Source organism: Myotis nattereri (genome assembly GCF_964212035.1).
Source record: "Myotis nattereri genome assembly, chromosome: 13".
NCBI lineage: Eukaryota > Metazoa > Chordata > Mammalia > Chiroptera > Vespertilionidae > Myotis > Myotis nattereri.
Genome location: NC_138088.1, coordinates 57,064,722 through 57,092,168, shown reverse-complemented (window position 1 = coordinate 57,092,168; position 27,447 = coordinate 57,064,722). Strand labels below are relative to the sequence as shown.

Genomic DNA, 27,447 nt, shown 5'->3' with positions numbered 1-27,447 from the left:
TTTGCTAACTACCCATCAGGCCCAGGTTACAAACATATTCTGTTATTAGTAATAAATTATAACTGCAGTCAATAACTCATTTTCCAAAAATTAATTTGGCAGCGATGGCACGCAGTTTCCCATGTAAAATCAAGGAGGCATTGCAAGCCATTATTTCACGTCGGTCCTGGTTTCTCATTTTCCTCCAGTAAAGATTTACAATTTCCATGAGAGCTGCCGTGCACTTTAATGTTTTAATCAAAATAAAATGTCCAGAGACATTCCGTTCAATCTCTCTCTCTGACGCAGACTCACTTCGGGGCCTTCTGAGTGCTTGGTTTTGGGCAGTGCCCACGGCATATGCATCTGAGCTCTGGGGACGGCGGCACAGGGTCGTGGGAGGCGGGGAAGAGGCAGGGATGCTGTGTGGGCGGAGGGTGGGGGGTGAACTCCACAGTCCCGCCCAGCATGGCCAGGCCCTTCCTGCTGGAGGCCCCACAGCCCTCACCTGCAAACGCAAGAACCAGGCTGGCCTGGAGGGGCCAGGAGCCATGCTAAGCTCCCAGCAGGTAGGGCTAGAATTAGACCGGATCCCCCAGATCCGACAGTGTCTGGTGACCCTGGGGAAAGACTGGGCACCTCAACATGCAGGCAACCACAGCTCTGTCTTACCCACCAACGTGCCTGGAGGGGGCAGAGGAGAGCTTCCTACTATTCTGGTCCCATGCTGTGCTGGGGGCCCTGCTCTTAACCACAACATTTCTACCACCACTGCTACATATCACCAATTACTACCACCATCATCACCACCTCCACCACCATCACTACCATCACCATCATCACCAACTCCACCACCATTACTACCACCTCCACCATCATCACCAACCATCATCACCACCACCACCACCATCACCATCACCACCATCACCACCATCACAACCACCTCCACCATCACTATCACCATCATTACCACCTCCACCACCATCACAACCACCTCCAACACCATCACCATCACCATCACTGCCTCCACCACCATCACTACCGTCACAACCACCTCCACTACCACCACCATCACTATCACCACCACCACCACCACCACCACCACCTTCACTATCACCATCACCACCACCACCATCACCACCATTGTGGCCACCATCACCATCCTCATGACAACTATTAATACTTTTGCGTCTTACTCTGCACAAGGCCTGGAACTCAGCATCCTTACATCCAGCATTCCATGTAATTCTTCCATCTACCCTCTGCACTATAAATAGCCACATTCTTAATACAGTAGGTCCTTGGGTTACGTCGGAGATCCGTTCCTATGGCGCGACATAACACAATTTTCGCCGTAAGTCGGAACCCACCTACATAAGCTCCTATGTCACTCACACGGAGCACACACACAGCAGTAATGAAGGGAAACAGTAACAAAAAATTTAAAAGAAAGATGACAATTCCTGACCTTTACTTGTGGTAAATAAATAATAAAAAACAAAGCACATGTGTATGTACGTCAAAATGGCGGAGCTTTTTTTTTATATATAAATAAATGGGAGATGGCAATGTAACCACGAAACGACGTACGTCGAGTCCGACACAACCCGAGGACTGTCTATATATATTTTATAGTGAAGAAACAGGCACAGAGAAGTTGAGTGACTGTCCTAAGGTCAGACAGCTTTTATGGGATAAAGCTTAATTCTGAGCCTGGCTCTTGGACCATGGTTTCTAGGCCCTCCACCACCTGCCAGGCCCTAACACTGCCTAGTGCCCACTGTTCCATTCCTCTTGCCTCTGGGCCAATGCCTTGCCTCTAGTACCAGCCCGGACTGTGGGAAGTGAGGCTGGCGCCCTGACTCCCCTCTGTGAGCCCTGAACCCACGCTACAGTGTCCTGGTCCTCTGGGTAGTGGCTGGCATTCCCAGAGCCGGAGAGAGATCCACCCAGCCGGTTCTGACTGCCCGCCGACCTGGGCTGGCTTTTCCCAGCCCCCTGGTCTCCCCGAGCTCCAGCCTCCACCTGTGACTGTCACGCTCAGCGAGGTTCTCAGGGGCAGCACATGGCCCTGGACTGAATACAGAGCCACAGGGTCGGGGAGGATACAAGGGCTGAAGAAGAAAACGCGACTGGAAACAGACACAGGCAGGCCCTCAGCCTAGGGGTCAGGGCGGCTGAGGTCGGGGTGCCGAGGGAGAAAGCGCCCACCCTCCGCCAAGACCCAGCAAGGATGCTGTGAGGTGGGGAGCACGAAAGCCAGGTTCCCATGGTCCCTGTGCCCAGCCGAGCCTCTCTCTCCGTTTCTCTGCATTTCTGTCCCTCCCCCTGCCCCCTCCCCACACTCTCTCTCTGACTCTGTTCTTTGTCTTTCTGTCTGCCTCTCTCTCTGCCCCATCAGCTCACACATGGACACAAATACATCAGAGAAGAACAGAAGGCTGGGAGGCAGGGACCTCCACCACAGCCTCGCACGCCAGGAGCAAGGAGACAGCTTTAGAATAAAATCAGCTGGCACGCAAAGTGCTACCGAGACCCCAGCAATCACCTGCATTTGGACGAGTTGCAAACCCCTGCTGGAGGAACGCCAGCTGCTAATGATGCAGCCGGGCCCGTCGATTCAGCATCACCAGCTCAGAGAAGCTAAAGAGCAGGGCTCCTCGCGGAGGGACCAGAGCGCCCACGGCCACGGGGGCACAGAGGGTCTCACGGGCCGTCTCCCATGTCCCGGAGCCTGGCCCTCCCCCACGTGGAGCCCCGGTGCAGGGACAGCAACGCTGCGGCTCGATTCAGACCAGGAAACGTTAAAGAAGGAACTAGACTCGGCTACAGTTTCTTTTGCAAGAGCCGGGGTGTGGGCGGTGCCGCCCAACGGGAGACCCTGGTGATGACAAGCTCCAGCGCCCGGAACTCAGGAGCCAGCTTCCGACCCCTGGCGAACACCATGGCAAGCACGCCCTGCCATGTGGGAACCGTAAGACACCAAAGTCACCGAATGGACCGAAATTCCCTCTGCGTTTAACCTACACCGTCTTTTTGCTGTTGCTGAGAACATTCGTAGCTCTTCCAAGATGGGTGAGCATTTGGGTCCCGGCCTGCCCCCAGGATTGCTCTGATGACTGTTATTATTCTTGGGTGGGGTCATTCCAAACATTCGCAAACGAAACCTAGATCCATGGAAGAAAGCCGCCGAGCGGAGCGGCCCGAGTTAGCTTAGAGAGCGACACTCCCGGCCGGAAGCAGGCAGCCGCACCCACGGCTGAAATCTCCCAGCCAAACCTACTGTTGGTTTCTTCCTCAGTCTAGCAAAGCTCACAGACAAACAGAACCATGACCGGGTGGCTCAAGGGTGCAGTGTGGCCAGGACACCCTAATCTCTCCGGTGGATGAGAGACCGTCCGTCTCATCCTCCGAGTGATGCACAGAAGGGTGGGCAGGCTCAGCTAAGCTTGTGTCTGCCTCGTCCCCTGCTTCGCCGCTGACTCACAGACTGGCCAAGGTGCAGTTTATTCTGCAAGGTCTGAGTGCAAAGGCCTCGCAAAGTCCTTCTCAGTGTCCACGTCCATGCCGTAAAGAGTATCCCAAAGGATGATGGAAAACGTCAATCACCCAGCTAAAGGCATGATGGGAAACTTCATTCATCCAGCCATAGGCACAATGGGAAATGTCAATCATCCAGCTAAAGGCATGATGAAAACTTCCTACGTATTGCTAATTGCATGATGAAAAGCTTCATGCATCCAGCCAAATGCATGATGGGAAACTTCATGCATCGAGCTACATGCATGATGGAAACTTTCATTAATTTAGATTTGGCATCTGTAAGATCAGAATTATTAGACTTCACCTAATGAGTCCATAATTACATTTAGACTCCAAAGTGGAACAGTAAATAAAAGCGAGGAGGTTCGGGTGGTTTGACAAATGCATGTAGATGATGCTTTGAGGTTTCTCAGGAATTGCAAGGTCTGCTATTGCAAGATTCTTAATTACACCTGAAGCTAACAAATTAGGCCTATTTACCACTGGCTAATAACACAACTAATTAACTTAGGAAATGTTTGTGAGCAAACACAGATGCAAATAAAATATCATTTTGCAATGAGAGTTTGAAGAGAGCTAAGGCGAGCGAGAGTAGTTAGGATGGTTTAAGCCAGGCCGTTGGTCCAGGCCTGAGATGACACGTGCTCTAACAGGTGATGGAGGTGCTCTAACAGGTGATGGAGGTGCTCTAACAGGTGATGGGGGTGCCCCGCCTGGGCCACATGACTGACACCCTATTTACAGAAAGGCTCCAAACACACTGTCCTCTCGCTGGAGAGTGTGACCTACAGCCGCACGCTGGAGCTGAAGACTTTAATCACTAATCAGCCTGAAAATGCCCTTCTCTTGTCTTGCAAGGCAGACACCCCAGAAAACTGTTTCCTAATCAGCCTCAATCAGAGGCTGCATCAGCAATAAGAGAGTGTGCCATCCAGCCAAATGCATGATGGGAAACTTCCTGTGGCTGGTCCTCAGCCCCCTAGAGGCCACGTGGGCTCCTGTCATGGCCAGTGCAGCCCCAGCACCTGGGAAGATGGCACGTTTCAAGGCGGACAGAAGAAACACCCAGACTCAGCAAAATCAACACCTGCAATGACCTTCCCACAACCTTGGAGGGCTTGAAATCCAGGCGGCCCACCTGTTGGACATTTGTACAGAAGCTCAAAGAGAGAAAACAGACACACTCGGAGCGGGAGTTCGCGTTATAAAATTACTTGTCACTGGAGTCGGATGGTTGTGAACTCCCATACGGTGCTGAAATGTAATTCTGTTCTTCAGATCCTTAGGAAAATAGCAGAGAGCAGCGACGAGCTCGAGAGCCTGCAGCCTCAGTTCCGACTCCAGCTCAGCTGGGCCACCCCGTGCCGGCCTGGCCGGGCTGTCCCTCCGGCCCCTACCCAGGGCCTGGAGACAATAACCGGGGCTGCCCCCGCCCCCGCCCCCCGCACTGCTGGGACAGTCCCAGGAGCGCACTTATGCAGAGCACTGGGAGCAGCACCTGGCCCCAGGGAAGCCCTGAACACACGGGATTCTGTGTCTCTTGCTCTGCTGTTTGCCGAGGCAAAGCCTAATGGAGAGAGCAATTCACACATCGACACCTGATGAGCTTAGCTCTGCTCCTGCGCTGGACAAATCAGGCAGAAAGGCAGACCCCTGCCCCACAGGACCTCCGCCCCACAGGACCCCCGCCCCACAGGACGCCCGCCCCACAGGACCCCGGATGGTGGGGACCTGAGGTTACCCAGGTCCCAAGAAGCTCTCACAGGCACCGGTGAGGACAGTGGGAAGGGAATCAACTTAACCTGGTAGAGGCCCCTGTGTGTCGGGATGAGGGCAAGTTTTTAATACAAAACCAAACCAAACAGGAGCTGCCAACGGCAGAGCCAGGCACACTGTGTGCATTCACAGCTCCTTGTAGAAGCCTGGCTTCCCGGGACCTGTGCCCGGGGCTGGGGCCCAAGGGGCTGGAGCTCGCCCAGGGCTCAAGTCCAAGGCCAGCTGGGCAGGGGCTGCGCTTCCCTTGTGAAGTCGACTAATCCCTAATCCAGCCCCAGGGTCCCTCCCATCGTCACCACACACCCTCCTCACACCCAGGACTGGGGTCCAGCCCAGCCAGCCTGCCTCGATGGGACGGCCACACCTCACAGGGGGTGCTGGGGGCTGCCACCACTCACCTCTCTCCTCCCCACCGAATCCGCTTTCACCTGGAGGCTCATCTCACCTCTGTCTCCGACACCTTCACCCCGTGGGACCGGCCTCTTGGTTTGGGAGCACCCCCTCCTCCTGAGTTGGGCCCTGCTTTTAGGAAACTGGAGTCTTTGTATTATTTAATAAGGGGCCTGCGGTCCCAGTCACCACCTTCTAGATCCCCCAACAGTGAGCGTCAGGAGCGAAAGGCATCGTGTCTGTCATTTCAATGTTTCCCACAAAGTTTATCACTGCTTTTGGGTCTCAGAAGTGCCACATACTTATGGGGGGGTGGGGGGTGGGGGGAGAAGCAGGCTTCAGGTCAGCTTAAAGAAGGATTTCGAACACGTGAGGTGGTGGGCCGAGCAGTGGGACCCAGCCAGGCCCGGTCCGTTCAGCATCCTCCCCTGGAACCAACATCCTCGTTTGTGTCCTTTCTGAGTGGGAGACGCCAACAGAGGTGCTACTTCCTTTAAAGCCAATGCCGGTCCCGACCCACCCACGACTTCTGATCCTTCGGAAACCTCTGGGCCAGAGTCTTCCCTGGCTCCCACGTTGCGGCCGCCCACTTCGCCCTCGGGAGCCAGGAAGGAACGGCTGATCAGAGCAGATGATACCGAAGCCCATCCTAGCGTTTCAAATGGGGGACGCACCACTAGATAAGCATATGAGCTGCTGAGAGGAAATTACCTTAAAATGTCTATTTAAATATAAATGGAAATTTTAACTCCAATTTAGAAAGGAAGAGGCGTAATTGGGGAAAGCACAGCCTTCCGCGCCTGGAGGCTCTCTGTTTGTTGGGGAGATAAGGGGGTCACCAGCGGGGATGCTGGAGCCCCAACTGTGCAGGCCCCGCCCGAGGGGGCAGGTGCTTGTGAGGACACCCACGGAGGCGCAGGCTGGGAGGGCGCCTGGCACACGGCCCACGGGGAGTGCAGCCCGCAGGGGAGTGCTGGCTGTGGTCAGAGGGGCCATGGAGGGGGAAGGGGAAGGACGTGAGGCCTGGGCTGTCGAGAACGTCGCTGAGGCTGGGAAGAGCGTGGTCAGGGGCCAAGCATGTCCTCTGACCTCTCGTGGGTCAGGAACCACACCGAGATGGAGAAACCGGGGTTGCAGGGAAACACAGAAACCTTCCCACAGCAAAGTTACCCGCCCAAGAGACACAGGGACCAGCCTACAGTGCGAAGAGCAGCACCAGATGGCTGCTGCCGTGAACCTGACCTGACCCGGCCACGGCCCAGCCCCTGCTGCCTGGCCCCATACAGACACAGACCCGCACAGGCCGCAGGGAAGGGCAGGACATGCGGGCAGGTGGCTCTGTCCCTGCCGTGGCCTTGCAGGTGGAGGCGCACAGGAGGACATCAGTTCTGTAAGGTAAAGCAGTTGACTTTGGCAAAATCCAGCCAGGAGTCACCAGCAAGTCAGTTCCTGTTCAGCCTCCCCTTGGTTAAGAAGAAGAAATGGACAAAAACAGTCCCAACCGTATGAACAAAGCCCAAGGAGACACATAAAGTCAGAAGTGGGTTGGGTGTGAGACATCAGGGCGGGGTGGGGTCTGAGGCCAAGTGGAGCTGGCAGAGCCTTGGGCCTCTTCCTAAGCACTCCGTCTCCAGGCCTGCAGCTGCCGGCGCGCCCACGACAGTAAGGCCTTCACTTTGACAATGTTTTTCCTCTTCCATGGGTTGTTGTGAGAATCTTGGATGAAATGGACATCTACCTGCTTTGGAAACTCTAAAGCAGGTTTTATCGTGCCGTTCTCATATCACAGAGGAGGACACTGAGTCTTCCCAGCCACAGACGGGGCAAGCACCCATTTATCTGACCTTTCACGTTCTCTTCCGCTTCACGGGGGCTCCAACGGGGCAGCAGGACGATGAACGGGACACAGCCTGCCCGTCACCCAGGGCGCTGGGTTTCACCGCCGCTGACCACGGCAGATAAGTAGATCCTGATGGCTTTTATAAAAGGACGAATTCCCTGCCCCGGGAGCTAAGGCTCATCAACCAGAATTGTCCATTTATTCCTCGAAAAGCAATTTACACCGGGGTTGCTAAGAGAAAACAGTGCATGTGATGGATGGGGAGGTAAAATCAGATCCATTGTTACAATAACTGCTGCCATTGAAACGCTGCCCCGCTGCCCGCCTCGGCCCCTCTCTGGAGGGACATGAGTGGCACTCTGGCTCGTGGAGCCCCGATAGCCTGGCCCAGCCCAGAGCGTAGAACAGAAGAGTTCCTTCGGACTGTCTGCTCCCTGGGGGGTGAATGGAAGAAGAATAAGGGGCCTCCGACGCTCCACATGGTTCCCATGGGGATGTAACAGGCTCCCGGCTGTGGACGCAGGACAGAGCCCAGGACGGGCTCCCCCACTCGCCCTGTGGCTCCTGCAGCCTCAGAGCCGGTGCGCGGTGATATGCCCTGTGACTGACCGTGCAGTGCCGAGGCCGGGACCTCGCTGCCAGGGAGCCCGCTGCTCCCAGAACCTGGGCAGCGAGAGAGCAGCAGCCAGCCAAGTAGGGTCACAAGTAGCCTGACACGGGCCAGCATTGTCCCGGGGCCCTCGGCTTGGGGACTGGAGGGGACACAGCCCGGGTCTCCAGATGGGCTGTGTGCAGGGGGCAGGGCTGCCCATTCAGAAAACACCACGGCGTTTCCCTCCCCCGCACACTGGCTCGTCCATGATTAAGGGCGTGACACACCGCCTGCCTCGCGGAGTCCTGCTCATGTGCTGCCTGGTTTGCTCTGGATGAGAACACGGGGTGCACTCAGCTTTGTGATCCCCAGTGTCTGTGGGTCCAGGACAGGGTTCCAGAGAGAGGGGGGTCTTCCCTCTGCCCGCTGGCCCCGGGCAAACGAGCCCTCTCTGACCTGCCAGCCCACGCATGGACCACAGAGCCATCACGGGAAGGAGCCCTGCACTGGGCACAGGGCACAGCGATGGCAACAGGCCTGTGACGCACGGCGTCCTGATGTCACATGGTGGGTGATTCCAGCTGTGCACACAGACAGTCGCGCGCCGGGAAGGGGTCAGTGCCCAAAGAGAAAGGACGTGGCCAAGGGGCCCCAGAGACGCCCAGCAGCACAGCTTCTAAACTCAGTCCTCACTTTACCCAGTTCCCCCATCCCTCCCGCTCCGACCCCCCACACTCCCCCACCATACGTGCCCATAACTGCCACCCTCACGGAGAGCACAGGACTGTGCAGGTGGCCCGGGAGACCCCGAGGGGTGGGCGGGGCCTTCAGTAAAGGGGCGATGAGGCCTGCGGGCGGGGTTGGGCATAGTCTAACTCATTTACAAGCACAAAAGGCTGCTTTTGGGGTTCCTTGGGCTGCAGCTGTGACATCCAGGCAAGGAATGGGAGAGTCCTGTTGGCCCTTCTGAGGGACACTAGTCTAGTTTATACACAAAGCTCCTTTTTTTTTAAAGTATATTTTTATTGATTTCAGAGAGGAAGGGAGAGGAGGAGAGAGAGAGAAACATCAATGATGAGAGAGAATCACTGATTGGCTGCCTCCTACCTCCCCCCACTGGGGGTCGAGCCTGCGACCCGGGCATGTGTCCTGACCAGGAATCCAACCGCGACCTCCCGGTTCATAGGTCGGTGCTCAATCGCTGAGCCACGCCGGCCAGGCCAAAGCTCCTCTTAGCCTATGAAATGCGCTGCGGTTCGTCGGGGAGTGGAAGCGTGTGAAGGGACTCCGTGCAGGGAGGAGGCACACTGATAGAGCGAGGACGTCTCAAAGCCATCTTCTCCTGAAACCGCCAGGAGGTGCCTGAGGAAGGCCCGCAGACCCTTCCCGCGTCAGCGCACGATCCCGGGAAACCTACCTCCTCCCGAAAGGGGAGGGCAGCCCGCAAGAGACGGGGGGTCTCCTCACCGTGGCCCGCGTCTCCAAAGGGGAAATTTCCGAAAGCTTAAAACAGAGCTGTAGCACTGGAAAGTAATACATTTTAAAACTATGCCACGCATCGGTTAAAATTACATCTGTTATTATGACTCATTAAAAACACATTAGAGTTCTTCGCAAAATTAACTGGTTTGGGAGCATTTTTCAGAGCCGGCCCAGGCCCCGCAAGGCTGTGCGACCCCTAAACACAAGAACACGTCGGAACCCGTCCTGCCCGCACAGGGGGCGGTCTGGATGCGCGGTCCTGCCGCCTTCAAACCCTCCGGGAAGCAGAGGCCGAGTTTCTGCAGACAACACGCCTCTGTGACATTTGCAGGGTCCGGCGGACCAGGCCCCGTGTGGTCACCCAACTCCTGTCCCCGCCACCTGCGGCTGAGGGGAGAGGCCGTGTGGCCACGCGTGTCCTCGAGCCCGCCTGTTTCCGGGAGCTGGTTGCACGCGCCCTCAAGCCCTGTTCCTCTGAGAGCGTGGAAACACACAAAACCCTCCCGATCCTCGGAAGGAGTCATATTCATCAATAACCCAAATCCGTGCGAGAATCGCCTCATTCAGTCTGGAGCGCCACCGTGTAACATATGACGCAATAAATATGACACAGCCTACAGGTTCCGGGCCATTAAGGTGGCCGTTACTCTGCGCGTGCGGTGCGAGCGCGGCGGCGACAGTCCATCAAAACAATGAGTTACCGACGCGGCGTCGGGGCCCTGAGCGTCTGCCCCCCGACGCGCGCCTCCACATCAGCCGCCAACGGCACTTGAGTTTGGACATCGACGGCTACGTGTTGAACGGCGCTGGGTCCTTCTGTGAATTAGTGCCATTCTAATGGGCCCGGGGCCTGAAAAATGTGTTGGCTTCTTTGCACGAAATTCGGTGTTCGGAGAAGGCCCTGCCTCCATCGGAGGAGCGGCTCCCTGACATGCCCTCAGCCCGCTCTGACATGCCAGCCCACGCATGGACCACAGCTGCCATCACGGGAAGGCCCCCGCCTCCATCAGAGGAAGGGCTCCCTGACATGCCTTCAGCCCGCTCTGACATGCCAGCCCACGCATGGACCACAGCTGCCATCACGGGAAGGCCCCCGCCTCCATCGGAGGAGGGGCGGCCTGTCAGCCCTGCACCTCAGCCCTGAGAACTGAAGACTTCTGGCCGGAGAGCCGACGCTGGTCTCCTGGGGCCAACAAGCCGAGGAGGCGACACGTCGTCGCTGGGACAGCTGTTGGCCCAGAAACGCAGCCAGAGACTCACGCTCGCGGCATTCCACATAAATGAGCCACCTGCTAAATACGTGTAATCGAAACTAATGATGGTTTATAAGTGTAAACGCCAGGCAGCAAAAACCCGTTTCATTCAGGAAAAAAAATAAAAAAGACTCCTGACCTTGCCGGGGGAAGAGGGACAGTGAAACGCTGTCTTCTAACACCTGTGTGAGACGCAGAGAGACGGAGGCTTTCCTGCTTCAAGGAAAAGCACAGAAGCAAAACGAAGACCTGCGTGCAGGAGGCTCTCCCACCCGGGGCTCTCACGCCCCGCCTGGGCCACGCCTCTGCAGCACCGGCCAGTGGGCTCCGGGCTCCGGGCTCCGGGCTCCGGGCTCCGGGCAGGAGGAATGCGCCCTCCCCTCTCCCAGGAGCTGGCCGCCCTCTCAGGCGTGTTCCTTGCCACCGGCCTCCTCACAACAGCAACGCTCCAAACTGGCCTGGCCCTTTGCCCTCAAGGTTCCAGAAGAAAGCAACACCCCATTCAGAGGCCTGCCTTCCAGAACCTCCTGTGAGTGTGGCCACTGGCCATGGGAAGGGAGCTTTCCTGGAGTCACCACCAGGGCCGGACATGCCATGGCTGGTGGCAGCCCAACCCAGCGCCTGGCCCAGTGGGGACTCCATTTCTATGCCTGTGCATGTGGCCTTGGGAAAGGTACCCCCTCCCTCCTCCCCCAGGGCTGGGCTTGCAGCTGCAAACTGGAATTTCAGGGTGCACTTAGGGGGCGAGAGGTGTGGGCAGAGGTAGACGGAGTCAGCCCACACAGTGGCCTCGGGCTTTGCTTGGTCCCAGGCCGACCTCGGCGGCTTCCCTCCTGTCTGGGCGCGCGGGCAGGGGGGTAACCCCCACAGCACACATACAGCCTCATGCAGCCTCGGGCAAGCACCTCCTGGGGTCCTCCGGCTCAGCTCAGAGGGGACTCAGGGAAACCTCTGCGTCACACACACCTGTGGTCTTCACCGAACGGACCTCCAGCGCAGCCAGTCCTGCTGCCCAGCGGCAGGTTAGCCGCCAGCCAAGCTGGCTGTCCAGCTACCCCGGTCACGGAGGCCGACTGGATGAATGGGTGACAGACCGGAGCACAAAGTCCAAGCTACGCACTGTAATTAGTACAGAGATTACGGTCATTCATTCAGATATCGATCACTGATGGAGAACGTTCCTCGTTCTCATTTTTTCACAGAACAGGGGGCCTCTTATGGTATCTGCGTAACATTTTCATTTTCATTGAGCACCATTATCCTTAACGCCAGTGCTCAGCTGCAGATCGAGCGCTGGCTGGAGACCCTTCTTCCGGCTCATTAGTATCTCAGGCTCCGGGTCCTGTCACTCCCGTCGCCATCCCGTTTCTGTCTGTCTGTCTCTGAGACCTGACTCTGACTCTCTCCTCCCGGCTCAGGCCACCACCTCTCCTGCCCGCCCCCGAGCATGGCTGTAGCAGCCCAGCTCTACGCACCTGGACCCTTCCCTAAGGACCAGCGTCCAGAAGAGGTGCTGTTCCGTGACCTGCCAGTCCCTTCTCCTTGTGTAACTCCTGGGTCCCGGGTGTTACCAGACTGGACCTGGGGCCACACTTCCCCAGCCCGACACACACTCAGGGACAGAGCCCGGGGAGCTCATTCTTCCCTCGGAATTCCACCCCGACTTTTTATTTCTTTCCAAGTAGATGGATCGGGGAGGAAGCTAAATGCCTTCACGGAGAATATCAAGATCTTTGAGAAAAGTCTTGGCCGCCCATGGCACACCCATGTGCTATGCGTCCCACCCTCACCTGCCAACTGCCAACATGCCCCGGGAGCATTCATTCCTGGCTCTCCCACGTCACGTGGAGCGACGGTCACGTGGGGCGACGGCTTGTTGGGGGATGTGGTGCAGCTCGCTGCCTAAGCCCGGGCACAGTGGGCTGGCTACCGCTCACGGCTCTGCCAGCCCTTGAATGTGGCTGGTGGGCTGGGCAAAGGGTGAGGGGTGTCCACCCAGACGCCCCCCCGTCTCCCAGAGAAGAAGGTGGGAGCAAGGCCTGTCTCAAGAACGCCTCACCCTCCTCGTCTCTCTCTCTCTGCCTCTGAAACACGAGTGTGGTCAGCAGTTCCCGGTAAACTGTGGTCTTTGCAAATAGCGTTTGCAAAAGGCTACAGGCTAAGGAGAAGAGTCACTTCACAGAACAACTTACCTACAGTATCGCAGGAGAGGCAAGTCGCTGCTAATGTTTTAAGTGTCACAAATAGCTCTCCCTGGAGTAAACTGCATGCATCCTAAGACTAAACTCCCCTAGAGGGGATGGTAGGTCGGAGGACATCAATGTGGGAGGAGAAGGATGCACACTCGTCTTCAGAAAGATGCTCTATCCTGCTGACAGCAGCGCCTGAGTCTGTCTCTATAACGCAGGGTAACGATGTAACATAATGTGTGTGTGTGGGGGGGGGAGGCGGGGAGGGGGGTCACACAGTACCATTGAGGTCTCATTGTTACAATTGGCATTCTTTGTTAGTAACAAACTTACACGCATTCTGTACCTTTATTAGCTCATGTATTTCTACTTTCTGGATCCCTTTCTTCATGGCATTGCATTTTTTAAATAAGAGCTAGTGTTCATATATGTGGGTGTATGACCTATGTGCCTATACATGCATATATGCAAGCACACATATAAGATTTAGAGTATTCATTCCAATGGCCCAGTCTTTTCCGTGACTTTTTTCTCTCCTGTCTACAGTTTACTGGGTTTTTCTGTCCAGATTATTTCCCCTTGTTAGCGCTGTTTTTATATGTAATTTTATAACCCACTTAGAGCCGCATTAAAACATCAATGTTGAAGCAATGGGATATACAGTGCACTAAAAAGAGAATCTGTCATTTTAGTTTCCATTAAACTTTTAAGAAATCACTTCATTCCTTGAAGATTATTGGAAGCGTATCGCCAGTGTCTTTGTTGTGATTATTTCCGGCTCATTCCCCTCCCCGCCCCCCCACACCTGACAGACCGTGTACCTGTCACGCACACTGTTGGAAATCCACGTGGTAGTAAAATACGCTAACTTTCCTCATACCGCCTGGCGAATGACGGCGATAGTTCTGCAATTTATCACTGGCCGTAAGTGCACCGAGTTGTTAAAATCGCGGAAACAAACACAAAACCCGTGGAGCACAAGGAGACCATTTTCCGGGCAAGTTTCGAGACCGCGGCGGTTCCCAGCATGAGGACAGGATGACCCAGGGGAGCTGGGGTCAGAGCTGACCCCCCAGGAGTGCGGACCCTGAGAGAGGCCACTGTGTCCAGAAGGAGGCGCCGCCAGGAGCCTGTACTCTGAGCAGGAAAAGTCTGAGGCGGAGAAGTGAGGACATCTGCGTGTCCCCAGGGGCTGCTGCAAATAGCGTTCGCCTGATCCATTCTCTCGACGTTCTTAAAATCCCCTCACACACGACACCTGCTTCATCGTTTGCCCCAAAGGCTTGTTCTTAGCAGCCAGCGGCCCTTTCGAACCAGAAGACATCTTTGGCGCATTTTCGCTCCAAACCCTGCAAAAGTCCCAGTTCACTTGCTGTGAAGACATTCCTGTGATCCCTCGTGGCCCCGCTGCCCATCCTCTGCCCAACCCCCTCCCACCACGCCCGCCTGCAGCCTCCCGATGGCTCATACTCATGTCAAGCTCACCCCAACGCAGGCTGTTCCCTCTGCTGGAATGTCCCGTCCCCAGACAGACCCCCAGTGGGATCCCTCACCTGCTCCCAGCTTTGCCCAAAAGGTCTCTTCCCAGTGAGCCTGCCCCCTCACGCTACGCACAGTGTGACGGGCCCCTTTGCCTCCGAGCGCCTTTGCTGTCGGCCAGGCCTGTTTTCCACCACTGATCACTGTCTACCGCCCACATCACTCACGCACAGGCCCCACCTTTTGTTAGGGTTTGCTTCTCCCGTAGTGTACACCCTCAAGGACAGAGATCTTTATTTTGTTCCTCAAGGTTTGCCAGGTGCCAAAAACAGTACCTTGCACACAGTAGGTGCTTAGGGAATGTTTATTGAAATGAGACAATGAATAAATAAAGGAAGATAAATTAGTGCATCTGCTAATTTAATATGTAGGTGCATGGTACCTGGTGAAGATGGGTAATTTGAGGGGCTGGCATAAAACTTCACCATTTCACACAGCACTTTAACACGGTGCGAATGTTTCCCACATTAAAGATGTATGTCTCAGGCATCGCTGAAGCAGACCCTCCTGGTGGTGATGGATGTGGGGGGGGGGGGGGGGTGAGGGAGGTTGACATTATTTGCAGAACCATGTGCTTGGCAATGCCAGGGACCGGAATGCCCTCTGTGCAATGCCAGGCCACCGGGCAGTAAATCTCTGTTGGATGAAGGGAGCGTTAAAAGTGCTCACATGGTGCTTGGCTGAGCCACATTCTGAGCGGAAACCTGTGTCTGCCGCGTCTCTATACGGAGTATCCGCAGACGTGAGGCCACGGAGGGCCGAGACCCGCGCAGCCGTACAGCGTACAGCATGGCGGGGGTGGGTGCGAGCAGTGCCATGGAGGTCCTGGGCCACACTAACAAGATGGGAAAGCCGCCCACCTACGCAGGCCTGGGGAAGGGTGTGGCCACGGTGGGAGCTCACCACCTCCCCTGGCACGGGAAGCCTCTGCCCCTCTTGGCTGGAGTAACTGCTAGGAACACGCCCACGCTGGGGCTCAGCCACGCAAAGCGCTTCTCCCAGAGGTTCCCGCAGGCAGAGGGCCCACCCCAGCCCCAGGGCGAGGGCTCACGCCCTTCTATCCTGAGCCCGGGCTGCTGCTGCCTGGGCTCCTCCTTTCGGAATCTGATTGATTCGGGAGCGAGAGTGTTTTGTGTGGCCCTCTCACCCCAAAAGCCCTAATTCTGGCTTTCCTAACTCAAGCAGGGTACAGGAAATGGCTTTATTCTCGTCAAAATACTCTCATGTTTTGAAAGTCAAAGCACCATTAATGACGTCAGGGTTTTCTGATTTCCTTCCACCGTCCCCCACCCCCCCACCCAGCCTCGACCTCTCCCTCACCACCGCCACCCCAACCGCGGTCAGCCTTGCCCTGCAAGTCTGCCACCGCACAACCTCAGGAAGCGGCCCTGGCAGCTGCCCCCAGAGGGGCCAACCCTCTGGCCACCAGGACGGCTGGGCTGAACAGGGGGAGGCCTGGCTGCAGCTTTGGCTCAGCACGTGGTGCCCGGAGCCTCTGCCCCGCAGTCCTGGGAGCCATCCTTCCTGGTCAGGAGGGTGTCCTGGCACAAACCACACTCCAGGCACACCCCGCTCTCCTGGCCTGCCGCAGTCTTGACTCTGGGAACCTAAAAGCAAATGCCCCTTGCCCGGCCGGCGTGGCTCAGTGGCTGAGCATCAACCTATGAGCCAGGAGCTCACAGTTCCATTCCTGGTCAGGACACATGCCCAGGTTGCAGGCTCCATGCCCTGTGGGGGGCGTGCAGGAGGCAGCCGATCAATGACTCTCTCTCTCTCATCACTGATGTTGCCATCCTTCTCTCCCTCTCCCTTCCTCTCTGAAATCAATTTAAAAATATATAAAAAAGCAACACCCCTCCGGTACTTATTCATCTGCTGTGACCAAAGAACAGCCCCTTCCAGTCCAAGTGCGCTCACCAAGGACAGTCCACTATGGCTGCGGATCCCGGGAAGCCGGGACGGAGCGGGGCCCGGGGCGTGGACACAGCCTGTCACTCTCACCGACGTCATATCTGCAGCTGCCTGAGGAAATGGAATTTCACGCCTTCGCTTGAATGCAGCCTTTATTGGACACAGAAAAGTAAATAACAGCCCATAAACTGTTTGCTGATACAGGAACCGAAGATCTGCCGATAGCACACCCGCTGAGGAGGCATTCATGCGACGCCCAGAATGAAAATGAGAATTAAATGTCAACATTCATCTTATCTCCTAAGAATAAAGGCATATGGGACAATGAGCACGTCCCTCTGTTATCTGTTTATTTATTTGTTATCTCGAAAGAAAGCTGTTTGCAGATTGGGACAAGTGGTCGAACAGCGCAAACAAGTTGGGTGATAATCAGACCCGGTCAGCAAACACTCTGCGGCTTCCCTCCGCAGGGATGTGGCCAAAGCGCCAGCGCTGCCCAGCGAGGCCCGGAGACAGAGGGGAGGGCAGGGCAGCAGGCAGCACCTGCCGGGGCTTGGGGGATGACCTGGACGACCGTGACATCACACACCAGGGAGAGACGGCGCTCAGAAATCCTGCCACATGACTGAACGCCCAGCTTCTGCACGACAAGGCTGAGTCCCTTCTCTCCTGCAGATGCCACACCAGACTCAGGTCAGAGTCAAGACCCTCCCAGGGTGCCCGGCCGGTATGGCTCAGTGGTTGAACATCGGCCTATGAACCAGGAGATCAGGGTTTGATTCTCGGTCAGAGCACAATGCCGGTTGCAGGCTCCATCCCCAGTAGGGGGCATGCAGGAGGCAGCCGATCTATGATTCTCTCTCCCCACTGATGTTTCTATATATTTCTCCTTCTCCCTTCCTCTCTGAAATTAAAAAATATATATATTTTTAAAGACGCTGGGCTCCTGATTGCCCTCAGAAGGGGCGGGGCCTTCAAGAACCTTCCCAGAACATGGAGGATGACATCCCGGCCAGACGGGCAACAGAGAACAGACTACGATGATCCCCGGGAGCCCCAGGATGGGGGCAGGTGAGTCAGACAGAGAAGCGAAAAGGAAAAGGACAAATGCTGCATCCACAGATGAGCAGATGCCCCAGGTGCCACAGGCAGAGCAGATGGCGACCGAGGGCAGACAGGCTTGCTCAGGGGCAAAGGGCCCCTTCCAACTCAATACACTTTGAAAACACAGGTCCACAGGCCTCCCAGGATGTGGGGGAAAGTCAGAGACACAAAAGATGAGAGCAAATAACAACACACGAGGGGGGACGATCCACGATGGCTGCCAGCCTCCTGCTGCCACCCCAGAAACACAGCATCCCCAGGCGGGAGGAGATGACATACAATATGTTTGTAATCGATGTAAAGGTCATGTGAATACATCATACTCTCTTACATGTAATTTCTCTCACACTACATGTATTCACATTATACTCTATATGGTACATGTTGTAATACATAGTATAACGTGTAGCACAATATAAAATGCAATCTATAATCTATATTCACAGCACATGTGTGTGTATGTCTGAGTGTGTGTGTGAATAAGAGAATTTCCCAGCAGTAGAGAACAATGAATCATTGTACTGAAAAGGCCCACAGACTTTTCCCCAGAATTAATATTTTTAAATGTGTAGCTACCATCAGAACATCCCTGTGAATCAAAGATAAACCTGGTGCCCTCGCCAGTGTCTTTCCAGAAAGAAAACACACCTGTGATCTCACACGGGCTGGAGTGCGCCCTTCCCTCCGCGAGTCCCGATTTTAGAAGACGGTGAGAGCAATTCCTTAAGAGAAAAACAACTCACGCCCATATTGTGTAAACTTGACAACCTATCCGTCAAGTTTGCAGGCAAATGAGAATTTTAAACATCAAAGAGACTGGAATTTCCTTTTATTGGGACATTACGGTAGCAGATGCTCCAGGCAAGTGTGGCTGGGATGGGAGTGGAGACGCCGAACCCCGAGACGTGGCTGTCAGCCAGCAGACGCCGCCCGCATGGCAGCTGCCGGGATGCAGGAGGGATGATTCGGGAAGATGGATGCTTTGAGGACCGAAGGCCCTCGGGGGCTGGGGTGGGGGGAGAGAAGAGGAACTGAACGGAAAGGTGCCGAGAGGAATCTGAAGAACATCCTGGTGACACACAAGAGCACAGAGTCGGGAACAACCGAAAGGAGGCGGGAGGAAGCCCTGGCCTCAGCTGCTGGGGGCTAACAATGAGGCGAGTGAAGGTGTCCGCTGGATTCTGGTGCCAAGTGTGGTCCTGAGGTTGGGACTCTCATGGGACAGTACTTATCAATATTAACGAAATCTAATTAATACTAATGACATCTAAATTCATGTCACAATCTCGCCGGTCGGTGTGGCTCAGCGGTTGAGCGTTGACCCATGAACCAAGAGGTCACCGGTTCAATTCCCAGTCAGGGCACATGCCAGGTTCAACCCCCAGTAGGGGGCGTGCAGGAGGCAGCCTGTCAATGATGTTTCTCTCTCATCATTGATGTTTCTATCTCCCTTCCTCTCTCTCTAAATATCAATAAAAACATATTAAAAAAAAAAAAAACATGTCTCAATCTGAACATGCTTTCCCTCCGTGACTTCATAGACTAAGGGACTAAGGGGCTCAGGTGGCCCCCGCCCCGCCCGCTCGGCTGCTGAACTGGTCTCCACGCCGGCCCCGGGGTGAGGCTGGGAATCACGAAACCTGGCACATCTCCCTTCTCCTGAGCACAGGAGGGTCACTGTCTTCCTGCCCAAGGACACTCCGGCCTTGGGGCGACAGCGTGGCGGAGCTGGGGTGACCACAGGCCGAGGCGGGTTCTGCAGGGACCAGGATGGGTTCCGCTGGTGGGCATGGGGTGGAGAGAAACCCCGCCAGGGGCCGGTTCTCGGGCAACTGGAACCAGCAAGCTCCGCCCTAGAGGCGGGGCCACCCTGTGGTGGCATCGCTGTCAATCACGCCGGGCCCAGGCCTGGCACTGAGCCTGACTTCAGTCCCATCCTCCCCGCGGAAGAACCCGAACTTCTCAGAACACATCTGCGCTGAGGAAGGGCTGGCCGGCCTCCCACACTCTCTTAGGGGCGTCGGCTGCATCACCGCCACCAGCGTGGGGAGCAGGGACCGCGACCCCACCGCGTCCGGGAGAGAGTGTCGGAGAAACGTAATTAAAGGGTCGCGAGGACGGAGGCTGAGGGAGCCGTGCTAATTGCAGTGTGTAATCCGCCAGGCGGTCCTGCCAAGCCTAACCTCCTCGGAATTCTTTGGACTCGTCTCCGATTAATTATTTTTGGAAATAACAGCCAACATCATAGCTTGCTAATAGGCTTAAAATAATAAATTGGGGAAACACCGAGAGGTTTACACCGGCTTCGGCTAAGCGCCCACTGAGACCTCACTGTGCAGGGGGTGCCTCCTCCTTGATGTGCGTGCTCGCTCCACGGAATCACGGCTCTCCGAGTCGGCAGCCATTCCGCCCAGAGGACACGCGCCTCCAAGGGCAACGGCCCGACCAGAGGTGGGGCTTCTGAGGCGGCCGTGGGGAGTCATTCTGGCGAATAGTCAAACCTGGTGCCCTAGTGAAGAGCCGGTCTGAGGTCGGCCTTGACAGAAGGGATGCAGTGTGTGTGCGTGCGTGTGTGTGTGTGTGTGTGCATGTGTATGCGTGTGTGCACGTGCATGTGTGCACGCACATGCATGCGTACATGTTGTGAAATTGGTGAGACATTCCCGGGCCTTCCCAGTGTGAGAAGGGGGCTGTGCTCCTTGGGCTGCGAGAGGTGTCAGGACGGCTGCCCAGGACCCAGCGGGAGGCCTGGGGGTGGAGTCCTCATGGCGGGCGGTGTGCAGACTGAGGGTGCCGCCTGTCAGCATCACCCCGTGCTTTGGTTGGTCTGCGCCCCATGGGCACAGTGTTACTTCAAGCCCCTGGTTGCACGTTTCTGAAGCTCGGCTGTCAGGCCAGTGAGCATGGCTTGCGTGTGAGCTCACGTCTGTCCACTACTCGCGTGTGAGGGCTAGGGAGCAAGGCCTGTGCATGTGGAAAGAACATCGGCACGTTCTTGCCCACGATTATCACATTTTGAAACGTGTGTGTAGAAGCAGCAGCACCCACTCAGCCTGGCCTGTGTTTATCCGCTTCTCGCCCCTCAAGGACCTTAACCACCAACAGGACACCCGCCCGGGTGAGCCCCTCGGTATAGAAACAAGGCCAGGTGTATGTGACACAGGCGATCACAACCGGAAATGACACCAGATCCGGCGACAGGGATGCACACGAGTGGAGACGAGGCCTCGAGCCCCAGCAGACGCCACAGCGGGTTTCAGCGCTGATTCTCCGATGCCGCCCGCCGTCCATCCTGATCCACCGCGGGGCTGGGCCCTCATGCTTCTCCCGATGGTTCTCCAATCCGCCTCCCTCTGACCCCCCACGGCACAGCACCTGTCACCAGCGCCCGCGTGGCCCAAGTCACCTGACAACACACCCAGCCCACGCACTGACCCTCACACTCGGGAGCGCGCGCGTGTGCGGATGTGCATGCTCCCATGGGCACACGGGTTTAGTTGGGGTGACAGATTCTCTTTCTGCAGGTCCCCTTAGTCCAGTGATGGCGAACCTTTTGAGCTCGGCGTGTCAGCATTTTGAAAAACACTAACTTAACTCTGGTGCCGTGTCACATATAGAAATCTTTTGATATTTGCAACCACAGTAAAACAAAGACTTATATTTTTGACATTTATTTTATCTATTTAAATGCTATTTAACAAAGAAAAATCAACCCAAAAAATGAGTTCGCGTGTCACCTCTGACATACGTGTCATAGGTTCGCCACCACTGCTTAGTCACATCCTGGGTTCACCTGTCACAGGGAATGAACCGTTCTCAGGAGGGCCAGGTCCTGGGCGGAGGCACAGGTATAAACAAATGCGACACCAACGTGAAGGGGACGGCCTTACAGCCGGAAGCACGCGCGGGAATGGCTTTGCGAAGACACCTCGTTTTGAGCAGAAAAACGGCCATCACAGAAGAACGCATGAACTCTGATTACACTGACGCAAAAGGCAGAAAAGCCGCAGCTCCGCAGCGATTGCTAGAGCCGCACACACCTGGGCGCACGAGGTCATGGCACCCGCAGGGAGCGACTGTCCCTGGCCCGCAGGAGCCGGTGCTCCCCGCATCAGGGCAGGGAAATGCCCCTTCCTTAGGCTCAGCAGGACATCTCGGGCCTGTTGTCTAGCATTCTGTCCACGTGGCACACACACATGCGTGCTGTTAACGTGCGTGATGCGTTTCCAAGTTCCTTTCCAACAGCGGATAAAAGCTAACAGGGGAGATGGCTAATGCCGAGCCCGGAGTTCCCTCCGCGGAATGGAGCCCAGTGGGCAGATACCACGGAATGGAGCCCGGTGGGCAGATACCATGGAATGGAGCCCGGTGGGCAGATACCACAGAATGGAGCCCGGTGGGCAGATACCACAGAATGGAGCCCGGTGGGCAGATAAGAGCAGAGGAGGTGGGTGAGCAAGAGCAATCTCCCCTCCTGCCAAACCCTTTGGATTCCAACCAGGGGCTCCCCGTTTAGGGAACTCTGCACCTTACACGCCTACGGTGCACGCGTCTCTCTCTCCCTCCCTTCCTCTCTCTCTCTCTCTGAAATCAACAAAAACACCTCCTCAGTGAGGAGCGAAGAAGTGTGGCAGTGCCCGCGCGGCCACGTGGAGCTCGCATCCTTAACAGGAGTTCATTTGTGGAAACAAACTAGACGAAGTCTTTTTTCCCCAGGTTGTTTAAATCCAATATTTTTCCTCCCGAGAGCTGCGCAATCCCTGTATTAGACACACAGCTGTCTCTCCCACAGAAGCCAGCTGAGTCTCCGACACTCTGGCGTGTAAGTAATTGTGCTGCGGTGCTATTTTTGTCGCTGAGCCTCTCTGAAATGTTAATATGTATTATGACATTCTTCATTGCAGTGGAGGAGGGAAACAATTCCTGGATTTTTTTAAAAAAGGGAAGAGGCTGCATCCGCCAGCCCCGGTGCCTGCTGCCCACCCACGGGTTTCTCCAACGAGGCGGCGACAGCCACGGATCGGCTGCGCCCACGGGTCCTGGCACGGGGCCTTCCTGACGCGGTGGCTCAGTGGGTGAGTTCCTGAGAGGGGGAAGCACAGTCACGCCCAGCTGCTCGGTGGCGGGACAGGAAGTTACAGCCACCCACTCACTCGCCCTGGAGCTGAGGACAGGTGGCGAGCGGCTCCCCGGGCAGATGGCTCTGCCTCCTCGCTGTGCTGTGCTGCCTGGTAATGACTCCACCGTGGCCTCCACTCCCCCCACCTCCTCCCTTTCTCTCCTGGACGCTGACGGAATGGTGGGCAGAGAGTTAAAAATAATTACCATCACTCTTACCCCGAGGCTCACCTCGGCGACGTCATCGCCTCCCGCAGGCGGCACCCACCTGGCACCTGGGCCAGGACGCCTGTGGACACTCAAGACGCGGGTCTGGCCCTAGCGGATCAAGGGGTAGAGCGTCAGCCTGCAGACTGAAGGGTCTTGGGTTCCATTACGGTCAAGGGCACCTGCCTCAGCTGCAGGCTCAATCCCAGCCCTGGTTGGGGTGTGTACAAGAGGCAACCAATCGACGTGTCTCTCTCACATCGATGTTTCTGCCTGTCTCTCCCCCTCCCTTCCACTCTCCCTAAAAATCAATGGGAAAATATTCTCTTCCCTTTTTTTTTAACAACAACAACAAAAACGTGACGAGTCTGAGGACCCACCCAGAGAGGGGGACAGCGGGCCCTGCTCTGCGACAAACCCTCCTGCAGGACTGTCTTTCTCCCCTCGGTAAACTTCACCTCCTCCTCACACACCAGGAAATGCACAGGGTGCCAGATACGTTTCACCCCGAAAGTGTCTGTGCTTGCACCGAAGTGCTAAGGCTTAAGGGAACGGTCAGAAATGGGGAAGGCTGTGTCGCTGAGACCTGCTTGAGGAGAAGGGAGGGGAGGTGCCCGCTGCCACCATCCCCCATCGGCCAGCTCCCCCGTCACTGCCCACACCTGCAGGTAACCCTGCTGTGCCCGCCTCTTGCTACTGCCCCTCAGACAGGAGCAGACCTGTGAGAGGGAGCATTCGAAATTCTGTGGCCCTGGCCAGTGTGCTCAGTGGGTTGAGCACTGTCCCGTGTACTGGAAGGTCATGGGGTCAGTCCCTGTCAAGGCACACACCAGGGTGCAGGTTCTATCCCCGGTCTGGGTGCGTACAGGAGCTGGCTGATCGATGTGTCTCTCTCACATTGATGTTTCTCTCTCTCTCTTTGCCTCTCTCAGCCAATAAAAACATATGCTCGGGTGAGGAATTAAAAAAAAAGGGAAATTCTGTGAAGTCGAATAGGTTACACAACCTGCTGATGTACAAAGTGGAGAGTGGTCATGGGAGCTGGGGAAGCTGCCGTGGAGTCACGCGTGGAGCCACCGTGTGAGCGCGACCCGGTGCCCGGGGCAGCCCGCCAGCAGATGGCTGACAGCCTAGGGCAGGGACAGGTGTGAACAGGCTGAGGTGAGCAGGAGGCCAGGAAAGCACGGTCCCTGAGAAGAGCAACCGCAGGGGTGAACTTGGCTGCAGGTGCCGGCCACTCGGGCAGAGGAAGCACCGCTGATGGGAGACTGGAACGGGCCATGGGTTCTTTCAACATGTACCCTCTTTGGACTCTAAGTCACGCTACAGGCATGTAATGTTAGCGTAACATGGCTGGCCTTCCCAGCTCCCCGCCTACTTCCTTCCAAGCCCTTCACTTACTGGGTCACTGACGCTCCCGATGAGGGCAGACCGTCCACACCCCAATACGGGTTTCCACCATCTACGTGGAGTTCTAGAATACACATCGCCGTTTCCCAACAGGCACTGCTAACATTTGGGGCCAGATAGCTCTTCACCACAAGGGGCTGTCCTGGGGGTTGTAGAATGTGGGGCGGAACCACTGGTCTCTATCCACTAGAATTACATGCCAATAGCAACCCCCCCCCCAAATGTCCCCAGCCATTGCCAAATGTGCCCCGGGGGGAACACCCCCACCCCGGCTGAGAACCATAAAGCTGTGCCGTGGGGACTCCCGAGGTTACCCAGCTCATTGGATAAAATGGGAGTGATCGTCTAAGTGTGAAAGGATTACTCATTGCAGCAACATTAAAGTTCACCTGCTTTTATAAGATCAGCTTGAATGCGGAGCAAACCCCACAGAGAGCTGCACGGCCGTGGTCTATGAGCTCTGCTGTGCTAGCAATGCCGCCCTCGCTTCCTCCCCCCACCCCCACCCCCCCCCACCACCACAGGCACCTACATTCAGGGCGGCAGGGATTGCCCAGCAGGCGGCTGGACCCCACGGAGAATGTTCACCAGGAAAGTCAGCTCTTCAGTCTCACAGAACCTCGTTTGTGGGGCAGCTGACGGCTCGAAGCAGCCCTGACAGACACCCCTCGGTCCCTCTGTGGCCCTCAAGCCCTGGCTCTCAAGGGATGTTGTGTAAAGGTGGTCACCGGGACCCTGGCCAGTCTCACTGGCACACCTCCCGCTGAGGCCAGGAGGAGAGAGCCAGGAAAACACTATTCGGAAGTCACATAGCCCAAAGACCCCCCACTGGGGGCACCTGACACCCCTGATGCTGGGGATGGGCCCCAGAGCCCCGGGATCAACCCCTGGCTGGGGTCCTTGGTCCAGACCCAGCCTCCAGCCTGCATTTCAGCTTCACCCAGGTGCCTCCTCAGTAAAGCCAAGTTTCCAGGAACTAGACCAAGGCCAATACTGTGAAGGCCATTCTAGAAGCCGCCTGAGCCCGCCTCTCACCCCCCCCCCCCCCCCCACATCTCTTTGGCAGCGTCTGGGCGGTTATCTACGAGACAAAGCCGAGGCCTGTCTGGTTTCTTCCCGAAGGCACATTATGGCAAATGTGATTACAGAGCCTTACAAAATGCAGCGCGGAGAGATGCCTGATGAGCTCTGCTTTATAAATCCCATGAGAGGCCCAGGAATGAAGCGACTCCTGGTGCCATGGTGTTCGGTTCTAAGAGTAACTTCCTTGAAACACAGTAAGTCGTCCTTAATAAGCGCCAATGGATTGATGGATCTGAACCAAAATCTTGACACGGCTGTAAATTATGTTCCACTCAAGAGATTATCTCTGTGGTTTACTCATTTCCCCGTCACACCCCAAATGCATGCTCAGTAACATGCCGAAATAGACGTAAGATTTTGTTCTGGAGAGTATGATGTTCTGTTGACCAGCTAACTTATCAGCCCGGCAGAGAAAGATGGAAGCCGGAGCCCGTGTTGAGAAGGCCATGTTAGAGTTACCAGCAACCAGGTGAGCAAAGCAGCACTCCCCACACTGGAGACAGCCAGGCTATCTCCCTTTCTACCTAGAACTCATACAGGTAACAATCTAAGTGATATTTGTTATTGCTGATAACCAAGCAACTAATGATACTAGTACTAGAATTCTAGCCCAGCCGGTGTGGCTCAGTGGGTGAGCATCGACCTATGAACCAGGTGGTCATGATTCGATTCCCAGTCACGGCACAGGCCTGGGTTGTGGGCTCGATCCCCAGTAGGAGGTGTGCAGAAGGCAGCCGATCCATGATTGTCTCTCATCATTGATGTTTCTATCTCTCTCTCCTTCTCCCTTCCTCTCTGAAATCAATAAAAATATATATTTTTAAAAAGAATTCTAGCATTATCTCCAGGGCACAATTAATATTAGAACTCTGCAGGCCCTAGCCGGTCTGGCTCAGTGGGTAGAGCGTCGGCCTGCGGACTGAAGGGTCCCAGGTTCGATTCCGGTCAAGGGCATGTACCTTGGTTGCGGGCACATCCCCAGTAGGGAGTGTGCAGGAGGCAGCTGGTCGATGTTTCTCTCTCATCGATGTTTCTAACTCTCTATCCCTCTCCCTTCCTCTCTGTAAAAAATCAATAAAATATATTTTAAAAAAATATTAGAACTCTGTAGAATTTCCGTTTGTCTTATCGAATCACACAGAAAGCTAAAATCAAAGAGCACTCGCCCAGGAGACGTGGCTTTTGCTACGTGTAAGGAAGGGACCTCACCGTGCGTTCACTGGACGGCTTGGTCACATGACGTCGTGGTCACAGTCCACAGACGCCCATGTACACTGTGAACACGTGTGGACAACGGAGTCGCCACCCATCAGGACTGGGTCTCCCACTTCCCTCCTGAACCCCCCGCAGGCATCGGGCATCGGGCACCGTGCAGGACACCAGGATGCCTGCCCCCTGAGCCACCTGAAGACTTTTCAGAAGAGGTTCCGGCCCTTCCCCCCCTCCCCCCCACGGCGCCCGGACTCAACACCTTTGTGGCCACCCTGGCCGTCAGGCATGCCCACAGGCTCCGGCGGGCTTCCACAGAGCTCCTGCCGCAGTGGTCAGACCCCAACCCTGTGCTCGGAACAGGCCCAGCTGCAGGCCAGCTGGGCTCCCAGGCGCCGAGAGTCCATACTAGACCCACGGAGTACGTTTCGTGTTGTGTTGACTGAGATGCTTGGCTGCCTTCTGGCACGCTGCCTCTGCTTCCCTTCGTGTTCTGGTAAGAAAATCTCAAACTTCTCGGTGCCGTGCCCTGTTCCCTACGTGTCCCCTCCCCTAATGAGTTAGCAAGGGCCGTGGCGTTTCTCAAACAGAAACCGGGAGCTTTGCCCTGTGGCAGAAAATGCCCGGGTTGAGTTAACACAGCCTTGTTGAGTGGACCCGAGTCCCTTTGTGTAGACGGGTGATGAGCAAACCTGTATACCGCCTGCCCCGCCCCACCCCTGGCCAGCCTGGCTGCCCCACGGCTCATGGACCCAGGGAGCCAGGCGCCTGCGGGTGGCTGGTCCCACCTCATGCTCCTTACCATGGATTCTGGAACCGACT

The 27,447-nt window shown here is 56.0% G+C and overlaps 1 protein-coding gene across 1 annotated transcript in view; it reads right to left on the bottom strand.

Annotated features, from left to right (window-relative positions):
* The window catches only part of TCERG1L (transcription elongation regulator 1 like), a gene marked incomplete at its 3' end in the record, with an annotated part of 96,096 nt that overhangs the window by 45,772 nt on the left and 22,877 nt on the right, over positions 1-27,447 (bottom strand). The window lies entirely within an intron of this gene.